General features: G+C 41.9%; 1 pseudogene; it reads right to left on the minus strand.

Annotated features, from left to right (window-relative positions):
* Positions 1 to 2,151: 2,151 nt before the first annotated feature.
* Positions 2,152 to 16,193, minus strand: LOC123457037 (annotated as a pseudogene).
* Positions 16,194 to 19,196: the final 3,003 nt, after the last annotated feature.

The following is a 19,196-nucleotide window of genomic DNA, read 5'->3' on the forward strand; positions in this document are numbered from 1 at the left end:
TTCTTGGGCGTGGGTCTCCCACCATGGAAGACTCCCCCTCCCCCGGGAATCTTACAGTTTTTTTTTTTTTAATTTGTGGGAAATAGAAATAAGCAGACACAGAGAGAAAGATGGAGGGAGAGAGGGGTCAGGGCGATGTGGAGTGAGAAAGAGGAAGTGAGGTGGGGGTGGGTGGGAGCAGTGGAGGGAGGAGAGTGGGTGAGGATAGTACTCCTGCAAGGTGAATGCTTGCTGGAGGATATATGTTGTTAGGAGTGGTCTCATGGGTGTTACAGCCTGCTCACCCTTGCCAGAGTTCTGCTCATGTTTCTGCTGCAGTTTTCTACCTGCTGTGCCAGAGGTGATGTCCGGACTCTGACCATGCCATGCTGACCTCTGTCATCATCAACTTCTTCTAGTGACTGGAAGTCATGTTAGCCACATGTATAAAGGGACGCACATGTACTTCATTTGCGATGCCTGGAGGCAATGACACAAATATTCTTTCACTCTCTCTCAATCTTTCTCTATCAAATGAATAACTAAGGAAAAATGAAAAAAATAAAAAATAAAACATAAATCTTTTGATTGCACCTAACGTCCTTTCAGCTGCTATGGTTTCCTTAGTCAACATGTGGGCAAACTCTGAAAGGGCTGTTTAAGGTTGGGTTTCTTTACTTCCTAATCTCCCAACCTCTCATGAACATTTGTGCTGACATGTAACTCACCTGCTGGGAATTGCCAGCATGTTATGTATAGTCTCCACGGAACTGTCAGCAAGTGAATCCATTGTATACCCACAAAATGTAGGACACTGTTCACACCCCAGAAACCCACTTATTCCTCCTCCTCTAGCTCCTGCCCTAACATAGTGGCCCATAACCTTTGACATACATTTTATTTTGCCTGTTTCTGAAAAGGTATCAGGGAATGTTACTGTCTTTTTTTGTGTATGTTTGCTTTTACCCAAGGTGAAATTTGTGACATTCATCCAACTTGTTATGCATGGCAGGGTCCCAGGGAGCTCAAGACATAAAAGATCATGATTATGTTTTCATTTCTCTTGAGTAAAATTAAGGCTTGGAAGGATTTAAACACACAAATAACCCAAAGCACCTTTACACTCAGGCCTTCACCCATTTGCCACCATAAGATCAGATGGGGTTGGAGGGCATGGTGGAAATGAAAACCCAGAGAATTTTTGCAGCAGAGCAATCCTAACATTAACTTCTCTGGCTTTAAATACAAAAGGTATTTTAGATCATTCCCTCAGAGGCAAAAATAAGCCAAAGTAAGAGTTAGACCTAGAAAAATTAGGTCAGCTATCACAGGTTAGGCCAAGAAAGTTAACACCATCACAACAAAAATAGACTTTGGAAACAACTGCAAATCTTCATATTTAAAATGGGATCATTTATGGCTGAGAAAAACTAGAAGTTACATAGTTTTGAAACTGTGGATCTTAAAATAAATACAGTACCAAACACAGAAAGCCTAGTCAAGGCCAGAAGTCCACCAATATTTCAATTCTTTTTTTTTTTTAATTTATTTGAGAGGCAGAGAAAATATGAATATGGGCACACCAGTGCCTCCATCAAATAAACTCCAGACATATGTGTTTACATGGCTCTTGGGGAATTGAACCTGGGTCCTTTGGCTTTGCAAGCAAATGCCTTAACCACTAAGCCATCTCTCCAGCCTTTAAAACATGTTTTTGAGTAGGGTCTCACTTTAGCCCAGGCTGTTCGGGAATTCACTATGTAGTCTCTCAGGGTGACTTTGAAGTCATGACAATCATTCTACCTCTGCTTCCCAAATTCTGGGATTAAAGGTGGGCATCACCATGCCTAGCTAATATAATCAAACTTTAAATACAGGGCTAGGGATGTAGCTCGTTGGCTGAGGCCTAGGTTTGATCTCTAGCATAACAAAAACAATAAATGTAGATTGATATCAAGTAAAACTGAAGCTCAGGATTATCTATGCAGATGTGTGTCAGGAGCATTCAGTTATAAAAACCAGGTCCCTCAGTCATTCTTGGGAACTCCTTTCTCTCTGAGGAGCTCAGGAGTGAGGCACCTGGGGAAGGACAGCTCTAGCAATGGTCTGGAGAGGTGGCAGGGACCAGTAGAACTGTAGTAGGACAGGTTGGAGCCACACCAGCCAGGACAGGGTCTGGTCATGGGGCCTGCTCCCACAGGCCAGGGTGTCTTGGGAGTCACAGTGCCCGGTGCCCCATTTCTAGCAGCATGCTCTCCAGGTGTAGCTTGCTGCTGCTCTCCATGTAGGGCTGGTGCAGCCACATGGACAGGTAGCTCAGGGCGAGGTTGCGGTTGGCCGTGTGTGCCAAGCTCAGCTCCAATGGTGCACTTCACGAGGAGTTCTTTGCTGTACATGCTGGAGAGCTGGCAGAAGACCTCATAAAAATGCGTTGTGGGCCATGTGTAAAACAGAAGGGGGGGTTCACTCTCCTCCCCATGATGGTAATTTTCTAGTTCACAAACTCCCTTGGTAGTTGAAGACAGCTTTTCCATTTTCACTTGTACTTTTGTCTCTGTAACTGTTCTCTGAGGCTACTGGTGGTGAATATTGACATACTCTGCATGGACAGGAGGCATCACAAACTCTGATGCGGTGCCAGCAAACCATCCAAGGTGGCCTGCAGTTCTTCACACAGAGCTTCCAGCTCCTTGTCACACTCCAGACGCAGCTTTTCTCCCTCCTTACAGGAAGCTGAAGTGCTGCTTGGTAATTCAATCTTGTCTTTTTCCCTTCCATTCAGTCTGCAGCTCTCCCAAATATTTCAATTGTAACAGCAAAGACAGATCAGTACTGAGTTGGCCAAAGCTGATCAGCACAGTGAGAACCATGGATTGTTTGGAGGTAAGTGATTGGAAATGCAGTAAGGCAATGCTGCTATGAGTCTTCGCATGATGGCTTATATCTCTTCTTGTTTGTTTTTGTTATTATTATTATAATTTGGTTTTTCAAGGTAGGGTTTTACTCTAGCTCAGGCTGACCTGGAATTCACTATGCAGTATCAGGGTGGCCTCAAACTCATGGTGATTCTCCTACCACTACTTGCTTAGTGGTGGAATTAAAGGTGTACACCAACTTGCCTGGCTAAGAAATGATTTCTGTTTCCAAAGTATGGTCTCAAACATAGTGCAGGCTGACTTAAATCTCACTCTGTAGTCCCAACTTGTCCTTAAACTCACAATGATCCTTCCACCTCTGCCTCCTGAGTGCTGGGTGTAGAGGCATGCTCACTATGCCCTTCTGTCCTTGCTGTTCTTAACACTTGACACAACACAAAGACTTGCATCTGTACTACTGACTGTTTTATTGTCTTGGAAAAAACAAAGTCTACTTTTCAATTGGGACTGCACTTTTTTTTTTTTCCCCCTGTGCTGAGAACTCTCAATTTTCAAACTGGAAGTTGTAACAACATTATTTAGATTGATATATTTGAATCAGTGTTTTCATTGTAGGAGCCAGGATCCCAAAATGGGATTATATATTGATACATTTCAACTGTAGTAGCATGGCAAATAATGCCAGACCAGGTTTAATCCAATTTTGTAACCTGTCTAGGACACTGGGAGCAAATAAGTGTCTTTGTGGGGAAGCCTGACTCTCTCATATGCTGTCAGTATCAACAGATTAATCTCATGACTGGACAGGTTGCTCTGCAGGTAAAAATGCTCACTTGAAAGACTCATGGCCTGGTTTTGATTCTCAAGTACTCACATGAAATCAGATTCAGAAAGTGGTAGAAGCAGCTGGCATTGGTTTGCAGGAGAAAGAGGTCCTAGCACGCCCATTCTCTCCACCCCCCTCTCTCTTTCTCTGTGTGCTTTCAAATTATTATCAATAATAAAATATAAAATAGATATAATAATAATTTTTTGCTTTTGTTTTTATTTTTTATTTTTTTACAAATTGTATTTGGGGGCTGCCTGTGAAGCTAAAGGAAACAAATTGGATTTCCCAGTGCCTAAGTAAGCCAGATGTACAAGGTAGCACATGCATCTGGAGTTTGTTTGTCATGGCTGAAGTCCCTGGTGTACCCACTCTCTATCTCTCTATCTCTCTATCCATATATCTATCTATCTATCATCTATCTATCTATCTATCTATCTATCTATCTATTATCTATCTATCTATCTATCTATCTATCTATGTATCACTGTCTGTCTCTGTCTTAAATAAAATTAAAATAAAAGTGTATATATTACAAAGGAGATTAATGTCAGTTGAATTAATTTTCTTGGGAAACATAAGAAGTATCTTTTAACTCCAGACAGGAAATGGAGAAACCAAAGATAATTCCATCCATTTCCCGCTTTGTGAACTAATGCATTTACTGAAGCTACTTAGAGAAGCACATGTGATTTGGAAGCAGCTGTCACTGTCACTGTGTAGCTCTGCCCCACATGGGTGATGACTCTGAGAAGCTGCATATCTGGAGTTCCAAGCCCTAGTCAAGCTTCTGTCTCCTGTCACAACCCTCAAAATCAGATTAAGGTGGAGTCAGGCATGAGTGGTGGCTGGAATCTCAGGTAACGGTCTGATGACCATCCTCCCATCTATGAGGGAATATTGATAAGCCTGTTCTTATGAAGATTCAGGCTCACATGATCATAGTCGCTCTGATTCAAGATGACAGTGGTCAATCATTCCAGAGGACAGAGATCCACTACACTCTCAAATGTGATGTCACTTCCTCTCTCTCTCTCTCTGGCATAATAGATGTTAAGCACTTAGGACAGTTCTTGACATGAAAATGAATTTTGGTTGCAACTTTGGTTATGATGGCCATTTTTGACATTTTTAGAAAACATTACTGGACTTTATCTTATTATTCTGAATAGTGAAATTTTCCTCTCCTTCACTTTGTTGTACATAGTGGAATTTTCTACTTTTGTAAAGCAAAGTATAGTCCTTATTAGTTCCAACATTCAGAAAACTTATTTTTCTTTAGTTTGAAGATGGATAAATATCTGAGGTAAGTACTTCTCATCTCAGACATGGATATTATTCCATCTGGCCACTATTCTTGAATTCAGTCAAGAATTAATTTCCTAGAAAAATCATGGAAGAATTAATGCCCCAAATTGATATTCCATGAGTATTGTTTTTTCATATGGATATAAGGAACCTAGTGTAAGTATACTGAAAAAACCTACATGAATGAAACTAATTTAGGATCTTGCAACATACCCAAAACCTTCATAAATAGGTATAATCATAAAGGTTGTTCAGAAGACTCCATGGGAGTTGAGAAGTATGGCAGCTGGAGATGATATTGCCATGGTGTGGTCTGTGGGTCTACAAGTGGTCCTTCTGAGGTCAACGAGATCTCAACCAGAAACATTTGCCTCTGTGCTAGAGAACTTTCTGTAGTTACTTTTGCTCATATCACCCAGAGCCAGCTGCTCACCTGGCTAGGGTTGGGCTGATCTGGGCAGGCTTCTGCTCTTCGTGATCTCCTCCTGCATTTAACAGAAGTCTTCTGAAGAGAGCCTCTGGGATCAAGACAGAGAAACAGCCCAAACATTCCTAGACATGTCAGATCTGCTGTACCAATGCACAACAGAAATGAAATGTCAGCCTGGGTAAAAGACTCTGTACCTCTTGATGAGAGAATGCACAAATTGTGTGACAGATTGTGGAGCTGGGAGTAGCCATTTTTTCACAGGCAAGAACCTTAATGACTAAGCCATCTCTCCAGCCCCCATTCCACTTTCTGATGACTGTGTCCTGTTTTGCTGATAACTGGTAACAATTCTATCATAAGCCAAGCTTCCATGGATGGATGAGATGTACTGAAGGTTTTATTGTCTTCTTTATCCTAGCACCTCAAGTTATTTTTTTAACTCATGATGATTTTAAATGTGGATATGCTTCTATTTAGATGGGACACATTTTTAAACATTGTCCATTTTATTTAGTCATTTTCTTTCAGTTTTCCTACATATGGCTTATCAGAGTTTTTGTTTTAAAAAGTACATATTTGGCCCTTCCTGCTCTCAATTCAGTAGACTATATACACACCTAATACATGGCTATTTGCTCTGGGTACATATGTGTTCAATGGAAAATAATTAGGATTATATTCTACATCCCTATCTCTCTTCCTATTAGAATCGTTTTTACATTTATTAGTGTTTCCAGTTGCAGAAAAATACCATTGATACAGAATCATAAAAATTTGCAGAAATGTTTTAAATAAACACATAATACATAAATACATGTCGAATTTTGGTGTTTTTTTGGATTATCCTTTATTTTTGAGTTTCTTGGAAGTGTCACTCCTCTATGCTGTTCTTGAGAAACATGATGCTAATTAATGTGTTCATTTCTTTAGATGAAGGTGGGGGAAGGACCTGAAAATCCTGAGGACTTTTTTGTATCTTCTAAGATATGGATCATGGTTAATCTTTCCAAATACCTAGCCATGGAATTAGGTAAGGATAAATGACTTTTTTTCATATGCATGGAAGTATTTCTTACATTATAGTTTTAAACTGTTTTTATAATATTTATGATTTTACTATGTCCTTGCTTTGTCTACAGATCATATTCCTTTTTCTGCAGACGCTTTGTAATATTTTTCTTATTTTCAATTTCTTTGTTGCTTTTTCAACCAAATAAATGCTAAAGGGTTAAAATCAAAGGAATTAGTCATATCAATAAATGTGGGTGGGTTTAACTCGCCTATTAAAGAAAAACTATTGTATGTAGTATGTTTATTTGGTTATTGTCTTTATTTGGTGTATCTTGCTTTTTAAAAATTATATTGGTTGGGCTGGAGAGATGGCTTGGCAGTTAAGAGCTTTCCCGAGAAGCCTAAGGGCACTGGTTTGAGGCTCCTTTCCACAGGAACCATGTTAGCCAGTTGCACAAGGAGGCACACATGTCTGGAGTTCGTTGGCTGTGGCTAGAGACCCTGGCGCTCCCATTCTCTCCCTCTCTCTATTGTCCTTTCTCTGTCTTTTCATGTCAAATAAATAAAAACAAAACCAGAAAGCTTATATTGGTGTTTAGGAAGGTAGGTGCTTTTTTTTCAGTGGATGTTTCATATATTTGTCATTATTAATTCATTTAATCTTTACTTCTTATTACTTTCACTCTTATTTAAATTTTTACCATTCTGTATGTCAATAATTCCATTCTTTGTGATGGTGAAGTATATGTGTATATATGTTTATATGTATGTATATATGTATGTTGGGCCTTGAGAGGCTGGGATGTGAAGCCTAGTGGAACTTCCTGAGCCTAACTGCCTCCGCCCAGCTATGACTCAGCAGGGGGCCAAATGGCATCTGGCCTGCTACTTCCACACAGGAAGTTAGAGTCCCTTAGAACCAATCATCTCATAGGTCTCGGTACACTATTGGCCCTTACATCTCACCCCACCCTGAAGTCTCAGCCTTCATTCTCAACATTATATAAACACCTTCCTGTAACATTAAAGTGAGTTCCTGCTTCAAATAGACTCCTGAATCAGTGTGGTTTTTCTCCAGTGGCCAGGAGAAGTTTCTGGGTCATCAGATGCTCATCATCCTCCCTCAAACCCTAGGGAGGAACCAGAAGTCCTTGTTCTTCCCTTGGCATTGCCTGAGTGGGAAGGAGCCCAACCTCTGGCACCCAACTTGGGGCTCTGGGACCCCGGCAGACTAGTGCACCCTGTGAGAGGCAGTCATTGAGGAGGTAATTGGTGTATACGGGTGAGCATACCCTCATAAGTTATGAGGCAGTCTTCATATTTAGTGCACTAAACTTTGCTTCTATAACCTATACTTATTTGTTGACATCCCTTCCTTCCCTTTCTCTTTGCCTTCACTTTCATTTCTCAGACAAGCTACATCTGCAGCTTTTGTACAACATGCTTACCTATCTGTTGTATCCTTGTGGTTGTATTATACTTGTGTGTATGTGGGTTGCAATTGCCCTAGTTTTATGGACATCTCTCTCTCAACTTTATAATAAGGGACAATCTACCTCTAAATCCAATCCTGCCTTAGAATCTCTCAGGGCACTCCTAAAGAGTAGAGGACTTAATTTGACTGATAATCAGGCTCAACAGACCTGGGATTGCCTTCTCAAGCTGGTGCCAAGGCTGCAAGAAGGAAATCTCTTTGATTGGGACACATGGGATAGGGTAGAGGCCCTTGTTTGTTGGGCACATGTGGAGAATGGTCAAATACTCCCCTCAGGGGTCCTCCCTACAATCTCGGCCCTCAAGGACTGCTTCCCTCCAAGACTAACCAAACATAAACAAAAGACAGAAGGAAAAGATGATATACAGCCTGATCTGGCTACTCCTCATGGAGATACAGCTATAAAAACCCCGAAAGAGGATATATCTTTATACTCCTCACTTGATCCCTTTGAGAGTGCTCCCTGGACTTCTGCGGAACCTCCTCCATCGACTAACCCTTTCTGGACCCCTCAGCCCCTCCTTCATATTTGGCTGCCAAGCCTCCAGGAAATAAATCTACTTTTTATTTCCCATCAATCTAAATCCCAGGGGCAATCATCCTGCTGCTTGTTATCCATGGGAAGCTCAGGACCTTAAGGAGCTTAAAAAGGTGGTCTCAGAGGATGGACCCAAGTCTCCTTGGGCTGAAACCCTATTGCAGGGACTTTCCCATCAACTTTGTACAACCCAAGATTGGACAAATCTAGTCAGGGCTGTCTTGTTGGATCCCCTATACCTTAAGTGGTGTGCCTATTTTAGAGATGAGTGCCATGCACAGGCAGAATGAAACCAAAATCAACAGCCCCCTGTGCCAATGACGTTTGGGATGCTCTCTGGTATCTCTGATCAATATGCTACAGGCACTCAACAAGTGGCTATACCTGACCCATATAGGGACCAGGTCAGGGCACTGGGCTTGACGGCATGGAAAAAGCTTGATGAAGGACCCTCTAAAACCCCCCGTTATGAGTATTACTCAAAACCACCTGAGGACTTGGCTATGTTTGTAGATAGGGTGGAAAAAAGTCTCCAAAGAAAATTTCCCCCAGGGGCATTATGAGATCAGTTTACTAAAATGTTGGTCTGGGAAGGGATAACAGCCGATCACTGCGCCTGTGTGGGTCTCAAAGACAACTCCATGAGTAGATGGATTGTAGCCACCATGGACATTGGCACTATCTCCCATCAGGCTAGGGCCATGGCTTCCACCCTTCAGGAAAATAAACAGGGAGATTTAGCTGATAAGACCTGCGCATTATAGTTAAATCCTAAAAACTCAACATGTTTCAGGTGTGGGGAAAAGGACCACTTTACAAAGGAGTGCCCCAACAAGACAAAACCTCCCCTGCCCTTTGGGGGGATGATATATTCCCCTTGCACCCACTGCCCTAAATGCAATACGGGGTTTCATTGGGCTAGGGACTGTCAATTGAAATTTAACATACAGGGAAAGCCTTTAAACTCCTCCTGGGGCTCCCCCCTACCCCATTAAATAAGGGGAAAGAATCTATCAAAGCCCATTGGACTATCCCCCTGGTCCCTGGCCTTAGACCCAAAATTATTTTAAATATTGGCAATAAAAAATTCAAACTTCTCATCAACACTGGAGTGGACTGAATGGTCCTGAGAAAGGAGGAAGTGCCCTCCTCCTGGCAGCTTGTGCCTGGCCCTCCCCTACTGGGAGTTGGCAGGCAATCCATGTCCTGGGAGACTGCCACGTGGCTCCCTTGGACTGACCCAGGTGGAGACAAGGGAAATGTTTGCCCTCTCATGGTGACTGGGCTCAAGACTAACTTACTAGGGCAAGACATCCTTGGAGATGTCGAGGCTTTCATCACTACTGACCTTTTATAATTATTTGTTAAATAAAATACATATATATATATCAACAACAGTTTGAGGAAGGGAGGAAATGTCATCCCAATTACTCCAATTAACACCCCTATTTCTAAGGGCCACTGCCCAGGCCCCCCCCCCTCACCATTTAAAATCTACTGGAGATGGGGGGACCCTATATAGGTTGAGCAGTGGCCTCTCCCTTCTAAGTTACACAAACTTCACATACTTATCTATCAACAGTTGGAGGCCAGACATATCTGTCTCTCCACTAGTCCCTGGAACTCTCCTGTCTTTGTCATAAAAAAGCCTAATGGGTCCTGGAGATTTTTACATGATTCAAGAAAGATCAATGAACACATGATCCCCTTTGGAACCTCCCAGAGTGGATTCCCATGGATCCCAGCTATTCCCAATATATACTATCTTACTATCATTACATTAAAGATTGCTTCTTCTCTATCCCTCTCCATCCAGGAGACATGGAAAAATTTGCATTCTCTGTACCCGCTGTTAATTTTTGTGGCCCATATAGGAAATTTGAATGGACTGTCTTACCTCAAGACATGGCTAATAGCCCACCCATTTGTCTATATTACCTGTCATCCATTTTCTCTTATCAATCTCCCCAATACCCTGTTATTATTCTTGGGTGCCTAGATTCCTCCACACTCCAAGACCTTATCCACCAATGTCTAACTATCCTTCATACTCACAGCTTTAAAGTAGCTCCTGAGAAAGTTCAAACCATGCCTCTCTTTAAGATCTTGGGCTCAACCCTTACTACAGATACAGTTTCACCCATTAAACCACAACGTTATATTCAGGATTCTTACATGTTGTCTCAATTCCAGAAGCTCTTGGGAGAAATTAACTGGATGAGGCCTTGGATACCCATGACTACTAAAGAGCTGTCCCCTTTGTTTGACCTGCTAAAGGATCTTAACTTCTCCTCACAGGTAATTTTGTCCCCTTGTTATCAACAAATTTTTCATAAGGTACAACAGACTATAAATACTGCGACCTTAAAGAGGTTCAATCCTAATTTGCCCATCTCCCTCTACATTTTCCCTGGGGAAACATTATGCAACACACTGTTGGCAGAGGAAGGTGAGCCCATCCAATGGATCCACCTCTCAATCGGTGGAGTCCCCAGAGTTTATTCTATAACCAACCAGGTTGCTGATTGCATTATCAAGAGCAGAGACACCTCTGTCTGGTTGTTTGGCATAGAACCTTACCTTATTGTCACTCCCTTTAAGATAACTGATTTCACCTGGCTTCAGAGAAATAATAATAGAGTTGCTATGGATCTTGAGGGGTTCCTAGGTAAAATTGATTGCCATTATGGCCCCTACAAATGGATGGCTTCTTTCTCCAGGTTAGAAAGGAAGCCCCCCAAACTTTTCCTGTCTCAACCTAACCCTAACTTTCTTATCGTGTTTACAGATGGAGGGCACCTGGGGGCTTCCCTAGTCATTTACCCTCCCTTAAAAACAGGAAAAAGAGCCTATCCCCATAAAGTTAGTCTCCCATGAGGTTGAGGGGTCAGCACAATTTAAAGAACCATTTGCTGTCATTCTAACTTTGGACACTATTCAAGAGCTGTTTAACTTATTTTCCGACAGCCTATATGTTGTTGATTTATTACCCAACCTGGTTCAGGCCCATATTAGACTGGATTCCAACCCTAAATCTCCTTTGATGATTCAAGCTCTTTCCCTATTCAAACAAAGAATTAATCCCATTTTAATTCAACGTCTCATGGGTCATCAAAACTTACTATGTCCCTAGCTCTCTGCTCTCACATATAAGTGTTTTGAAGAACAAACTTTCATTTAGATATTTCCCTGATCTGATATTTGCCTATAACATTAAGCTGACATTCCTTTCTGAATGCTGTGTGACAGAAAACCATAACCTTAGCAGCTTAAGTGATGCCTCCTAATTGTGTTCAGGTTGAGTACAGGTTAGATAAAGCTTCTGCTCAGAGCTATGATTTTCATTTGAGGAATTAGATACTCTTCTCACTCCAGTGTGTTTACTTTTTTCTCCAGAATTTATCTCTTTATAGTTATAGAGCTGTGGAATTCATTTTCTTGCCAGCTGTTGGTTGGAGACAGCTAAATAAACAGACGTTCTCTTTATGGCTTCTATAAGCAATCCCTACAAAGAGTATTTGCTCGCCTCAGGTCAGAAGAATACTGTAGCTCAAACTGAGTTTCTCAGGCTTCTGTTTCTGACCTTGAAATCAGCTTTGAAAGGACTCATCTAAATAGGTCAGATTCCCTTGCCCTCAGAAGGAGGAAATTGCTCTGGTGTGTGTGGGCATGATATGGAAGTCTGGAATATTTCTTAGGAAGGCAAAAATATTAGGTAATAAATGTTGAGCATTATGAGGGATAAAAATTGGAAACCTTAAATTTGTCCTTCCATTTTTATTGTTCTGAGGACCCTCAGTAGTGTCTGTACTAGTTTGCTTTCTCACCAGCAGCAGTTGTTTGTCGTCACATGCTTACCAACATTTGTTGGTTTTTGTTTTCTTAATATTATTGATTCTAGGGACTGGGGAGATTTCTCAGTTGTTAAAGGCACTTCCTTGCAAAGCCTGCTGGTCTAGATACAATTTTGCAGGTTCCAAGATAAAACTGCATGGGCACTTCTCACTTGTAGTGGAAAGACCCTTCTGTCACATGTGCAAATAAATGAAAATGTATAAGACATATATATTCATTCTGAAGTTTTAATTTACATTTTCCCTGAGGGTTAAATACATTGAACAATTTAAATATAATTATTGGCTTTTTTTTTTTTTTTTTTTTTGAGGTAGGGTCTCACTCTAGCACAGTTCATCTGAATTCACTCTGAATTCTCACAGTTGCTTTGAACTCACAGTGATCCTCCTGCCTGTGCCTCCCAAGGGCTTGAATTAAAATCATGTAACATGACACCCAGCTCTTATTTGCCATATATACTTAATTATTTGAGAACCTATCTGTTCAATTTTTCTCCACTTATTGATTGGATGTTTTGTTTTATATATTGTTTAGTATTTTGACCTTTCTTCTTATTAAAAGAAAAGATTCTACACAATCATCACCTCACAGATATATAGTTGACAAAGAGTTTGAGACCTTTTGAAAATTTTCATCCTTGGATTTTAAAATTTTGTTCATATATTTGAAAGAGAAAGACAGAGAGAGAGAGAGAAAGAGAGAGAGAGAGAGAGAGGGAGAGATGTGTGGGGAAATGTGTTGGCCAGGGCCTCCAGAAACTGCAAATGAATTCCAGACACATGTGCCTCCTATGCATTTGGCTAACATGGGTCCTGGGGAATCAAACCAGGGTCTTTTGACTTGCAGGAAAACTCCTCAATAACTAAGTCATTTGTCCAACCTTTTCCAGATTTTTTTTTTTTTTTTTTTTTTTTTTTTTTTTATGTAGGTTCTCATTGTAGCTCAGGCTGACCTGGAATTCACTATGTAGTTTCCGGGTGACCTCGAAATCATGGTGATCCTTTTACCTCTGTCTGCAGAGAGCTGGGATTAAAGGCATGTACCACCATGCCTGGCTCCCTTTTTAGACTTTTTGGTGTAGGGTCGCATTCTAGCCCATGCTGAAATGGAACTTACTCTGTAGTCCCAGACTGGCCTCTAACTCAAAGTGATCCTCCTACTTCTGTGCCCCAAGTACTGGGATTAAAGGTTTTACAACACAACACAACACTCATTGAGACCTTTTATTTTTTTTATACAAAACTTTACTTTCATATGCTTATCTAAACTTGGTTAAGACGATATAATTTTTCATTCTTATATTTAAATTTTAGATGTATCACATTTTAAATATTGTTTAAATTATCATACACATTTTCCATAATATAAATTTGTATTTTAAAACAAAGTCTACCAACTTTTCCTGTTAATTGGAAGTTCTAGCACAAACATATTTTTAATTACTGTGATGCTTGGGCTATTTCCAGAAACTTATTTTGGGATTTATGATTATCACCCATATTTTTCATTTTGTTTTTGGAGGTAGTGTTTCACTCTAGTCCAGGGTGACCTGGAATTTACTATCTAGTCTCACTGTGGCCTCACACTCACGGTGATCTCCTACCAGCCTCCTGAGTGATAGCCATCACTCCTGGCTTTTATAACCCATGTTCTATGGACTGTTAATTTCTTTGCACATCTCACTTTATATTAACTTAAAAATAACTCTTGTTATTTTTTCTCTCAAACTCCAGATTTATGTATTAAAAAATTAAGTTTGAATGCTAAGTATCTAGGGAAATCTTTTCAAAATAAAAATGAGTGTGTAATTTGAAAATAATCTAATTCTTCCAAAGTAGAATATTCAAGTTTTAGGCCACCTCTGCTTACATGCTGTCTCATGTTTTTGTTCTATCTTGCTGTAACCCACGTCATATTTTTTTTGCACACTTAATTGTATCATGCTTCTTGATTTTCATTTCCTTGGTTATCAACATAAATATTTAATGGGATGGATAGATGCCTCAGCAGTTAAGGCACTTATATATGAAGCCCAAAAACCTAGGTTGTACTCCCCAGTACCCATGTTAAGCCAGATGCCAAAAATGGTGCATGCACCTGGGGTTTGTTTGCAGTGGCTGGATGCCCTGGCACCCTACTTTCTGTTTGACTCTGTTCTCACTATCTCCCTTTCTGCCTGCAATTAAATAAATAAATACTTAAAAATTAAATTTACTTATACTAAAGCTGGAGAGATGGCTTAGCATAAAATCTTTTGTCTGCAAACCGTAGGGACCCATGTTCAATTCCCCTGTGTCCACATAACTCAAATGCACAAGGTGGCACATGCATCTAGACCTTTCTTGCTGTGGCTACAGACCCTAGCATTCCAATTCTTTCTGTATCTCTCTATCTGCTCTTTTACTTTCTATATCCTACATTAAAAAAAAAAATAACAGGAATACAAACAATATAACAGAAAATTAAAACCCAATTAAAAAAAATAAATTTACTTATTCTAGAAATTATCTGTTTTAGAATTTTCTTTAATGTAAACTCTCATGTATTTCTCCGAGAGACTACCTAGATATATTCTTGAACTTTTTACTTCATCACTTATAACTCCTACTATTATTTAGTGGCCATCTCTTTGCCTCTCTACTTAACTTAGAGTTTAACTCCTAGTATTTGATATATAGTATGTGGTCTTTAGCCATGTCAAATTTGTTGATGAGGCCATTGTTCATATTTTATTAGCCATTTTGTATATTTATAAGTTCGTGTGGACTTTTTTCAAATATACTAGTAATTTTAAATAATCTTTTTTTTATTAGTCCTTGTGTAATTCATTTTTCCAATGATCAGTACTTGTAATGTTCTCCTATCTCATTATGCATATAGGCACATAAATGTACTTTATTTTTATACACTGTGGCTGATAATAAAGCTACCAGTAGTCATTTTTTAATTTTGGTTCTACATTCTATGTTTTCTAGTAGTGATAGTGCCTTTTGTTTATTTACTTAACTATTTTGAATATTCTTTCCTTCTTAAAAAGTCATTAAACTAGGTTCCTTGGAATTTTATTAGTGCAACTTTTTAAAGAAAGATTTGTGTTTTTATTCATTTGCTAGAGGCAAGGGAAATAAGAGAGAGAAAGAAAATGAGTTTCTATGTTCTGTTCTTTCAAGTTTGTATTTATAGTGCCTTTTGCTGTTTTTACTTACCTATTTTGAATACTCTTTCCTTCTTAAAAAGTCATTAAACTAGGTTATTTGGAAATTTATTAGTACAACTTTTAAAAGAAAGAATCATATTTCTTCATTTGTAAGAGACAGAGGGAAAGGAAGGAGGAGTTGAGACAGATGAGAACAGGCATGCCAGGGCCCCTAGCCACTGAAAGGACTTCCAGATGCATGTGCCACCTTGAGAATCACACCTGCGTCCGTAGGCTTCACAAGCAAGTACTGGGATTACCGGCGCCTGCCGTCACAAGCAGCTGTACCTTTTTATAAAGATTTTATATGGCTCACCATTACGAGCCCGTCTTAACTGTGCCTGAGACTTTGGAGTTTTGGTCAGTGTTAAAATTAGTAAATGGTTTGGGACACGTTAAAGTTGGGCTGAGTGCACAGGACACTGTGTGACGGTCTCGAGACTAGGGGCCAGGGGGCAAATGTGCAGGTCTGACGGTGGCGAAGACCTGGGTTACCATGGCTCAGAACACTCACCGGCCTTCACTAGGTGGGGTTGTAGGGAAGCCACCTTGACAGTGTGAACTTGCCCTAATGACACTGGGGCGGACTGTGCGCGGGATGCGTGCCGGGGTGGGCATCCGAGGTGTCCCCGCGGGTGGCAGGAACCAGGCTCCCGAGCTCCGGTTTCTCGGGGGCCATTGTGCTCACGTGCCACGCACGTTGGGGAAAGGGGCGTGGCCGGAAGCGCGGCTCCATTCCCTCAACGGACGCGGCGGGAGCCGGTTCTTCAGCGAGGCTCCGTGAGGAAGGCCGCAGCAGCCATGCAGGAGCCCCGAGGTGGCCCAGGCGGTGCCGCGGGAGGAGGAGGAGGGGAAGGGGAAGGAGAAGGAGAGCCGAGTGGCCAGAGCGGTCCCCGAGCTGCGGAAGAACGGCGCGGCTCCGGCCCTTCTTCAGCGGGTGAAGGCCGCGGTGAAGGCGCCCGTGAGCCGCGCGGCCCTCAGGGTCCGGGTATGGCGGCAGCTGCGGGCAACCCCGACGAGGGGCGACCTGACCAGCAAGGGCTGGGAGGCGGGCCCGCAGCAGCAGCAGCTGCTGCCCACGCTGGGCAGGCTCCGCCTGTCCCTGCACCCGGGGCGGAAGCTGCTGGAAGTCCTCCCATGGAGTTGTATCCTTTCTGTGGAGCCCCTTAGCCCATGTAGGGGAGTAGAGGGTGCAGAGGGACTAGAAGGTTGGTGACGGGCTGGGGGCGATTTCAGAGCTGAGGGCAAAAGTGAGGGGCTTCGAAGAGCCACGTGGCCAGGGCATGACCACCTGTGTGAGTTTACTGGCACAGTTGGGACTCCCCAATGCCTCAGAAGACTGTCGGCATTGGGGTAGGGGAAGATCCGAATTATCACAAGGTGTTTGGGACTCTTCAGTGCCTCAGAGGCTACAGGGCTTAGGGTAGCGAAGGATCCAAATCATCACCAAGTGTTCTGAGCTGAGCTATAGTTGGCAGGAGTAGATTCTGAGATGTGCCTCCTAGGTGTAGTGAAACAAATGACATGGAGAAACTCATTCCAGCTTGTTTCCTTAACCATACCTTTTCTCAGCTCTATAACAGTGTATTTCCACAACCATCAGGAGGCAGACATAGCGCTGAGCTACTTAATTTCACTGGCCCGGCGCCGTCAGGAACCAGCAACTGAGCAGAATTACACAGTGGTTGATAATGCTCTGTCTGCGTAAGTTCACGACTGTGGAGTGGGAGGGGTGGCCGTGCGTGAGGACATAGTCTCCAGGGAGAGTGCTACAAGGCAGGTTGGTTGACTTTTAGCACCAGGCTTTGTGCATGGACCTTCACAGATCTCTTATCTTTTCTAATGGTCCCTATTATTCCCTTTTAGTACATGGGTGACTGAAAGCCCTGCTGTGGTGATAAGGCCCATCAACAACTTCCTTGACATGCTGCAAGTGGTGATGGGGCTCATTGAGCGCTTGGATTTGGAGGCAGGAGCACAACCAGGATGAGGAGTTGGGAACCTGAATCGTAGCAAGACATGACAGAGGGATTTCATGTGTTGCTTTATCATCAAAGTTTATTGTTTGCCATGTATCATTCACTCTGTTGGCCGGGTGTCCTTTATCTTGTGTGCTTAATTGTTTGGTATTTGAGAAAATAAAACAAACACTTGTTGTAGTTCCATTTCCTTTTCTGCTGTGACTGAAACACCCAAGTTATTTATCTTATTCTTTACCCTGGAGTAGAATTTCAGGAAATGAGATGGTTGCATAATACACGTTACATGAAAGAAACCTTAGGTAATGGTAGAAATGTGAAATAATTCCAGTCATTCAGCCCTAAGTACAGGCAATAATTTTATATTTTAGAATTTTATTGTACATATAGTTTTACGTTATAACATTTGATATCCTTGCCACCTCTCCTGCTATTTTGGGGAGGGTGCAGTTTCCTTAGTCACATTATGGTATTCACTGTGGGGTCATGAGGGCCTCTGTCTGGTCATGTGGACCAGTGGTAGAACTATGTTTCAGGGTATTCCTACCTTTTTGGTGTCCCTGACTACTATTTTTGGGAAAGGGCTTCAATGTCCTGGAGCCCATTAATTAGCCTAGACTGTCTGGCCAGTGACAAATTCATCTAATTTATTTCCTGGGCTCTGGGAATCAAACTCAGGTCATCATGCCTACAATACAGGCATCTTACTGATTAGGCTGTGTCTCAAGCCCTATGGCTTAATTTAAAAGCATCAAATATCAGATGCAACTTATAGAAAGCAGGTAGGAGGACATAGAATAAGATGAACCCCAGAGTTACGGACCACATAGTGTGCTATCTAAAATAATGCAGGTAAAATAATGTAGACAAGAAGACGAAACCAGTGAAAAACTTGTTTCTCTCTTCTGAACCTCAAACCAAGAAGATGCAAATAATTTACATATGTATGTGTGTGGTGGGGCTGGAAATAGTGTGCTAGATGCCAGGTGAATCAAGATGCAGAGGCTGGAGGTGGTAATGTGTTGGGCCATGAGGGGCCCAGATGTGAGGCCTAGTGGAACTTCCTGAGCCTAACTGCCTCTGCCCAGCTATGACTCAGCAGGGGCTTGGCCCCTGGCCTGCCATTTCCACACAGGAAATTAGAATTCCTGCTTGTGGGCACTTAGAACTCAGCAGGGGGCCAAATGACCTCTGGCCTGCCACTTCTGCACAGGAAGTTAGAGTCTCCCGCTCATGCATGCTTACAACCAATCATCGCAAAGGTTACAGTGTGCCCTTATATCTCACCCCACCCTAAAGACTCCGCCTTCTTTCTCAACATTATATAAACACCCGCCTGTAGCAGTAAAGTTGAGCTCCTGCTTCCAAAGCACTCCTGACTCAGTGTGGTTTTTTCTCCTGTGGCCAGGAGAGGTTTCCCGGTCGTCAGATGCTCATCATTTCCTCAAATCCTAGGAAGGAACCAGCAGGCCTGGTTCTTCCCTGGGCACTACCTGAGCGGGAAGGAGCCCAACAGTAATGAGGAAATCTGGATAAAGCAAGGGCTCCAGAACTGATTTGAAGCTACTGTTTAGCACAACATAATTGGTCACTTTGTATCTCAAAAGCTTGTTCCAGTAGTACACAACTAAAGTATTTTTTAAACATTGAAATAGCTTCTAAAGTCAGACAATAGGACAGGGTGTCATTCTTACATGTGATCT

This window comes from Jaculus jaculus, chromosome Y (assembly GCF_020740685.1).
Source record: "Jaculus jaculus isolate mJacJac1 chromosome Y, mJacJac1.mat.Y.cur, whole genome shotgun sequence".
Taxonomy (NCBI): Eukaryota; Metazoa; Chordata; class Mammalia; order Rodentia; family Dipodidae; genus Jaculus; species Jaculus jaculus.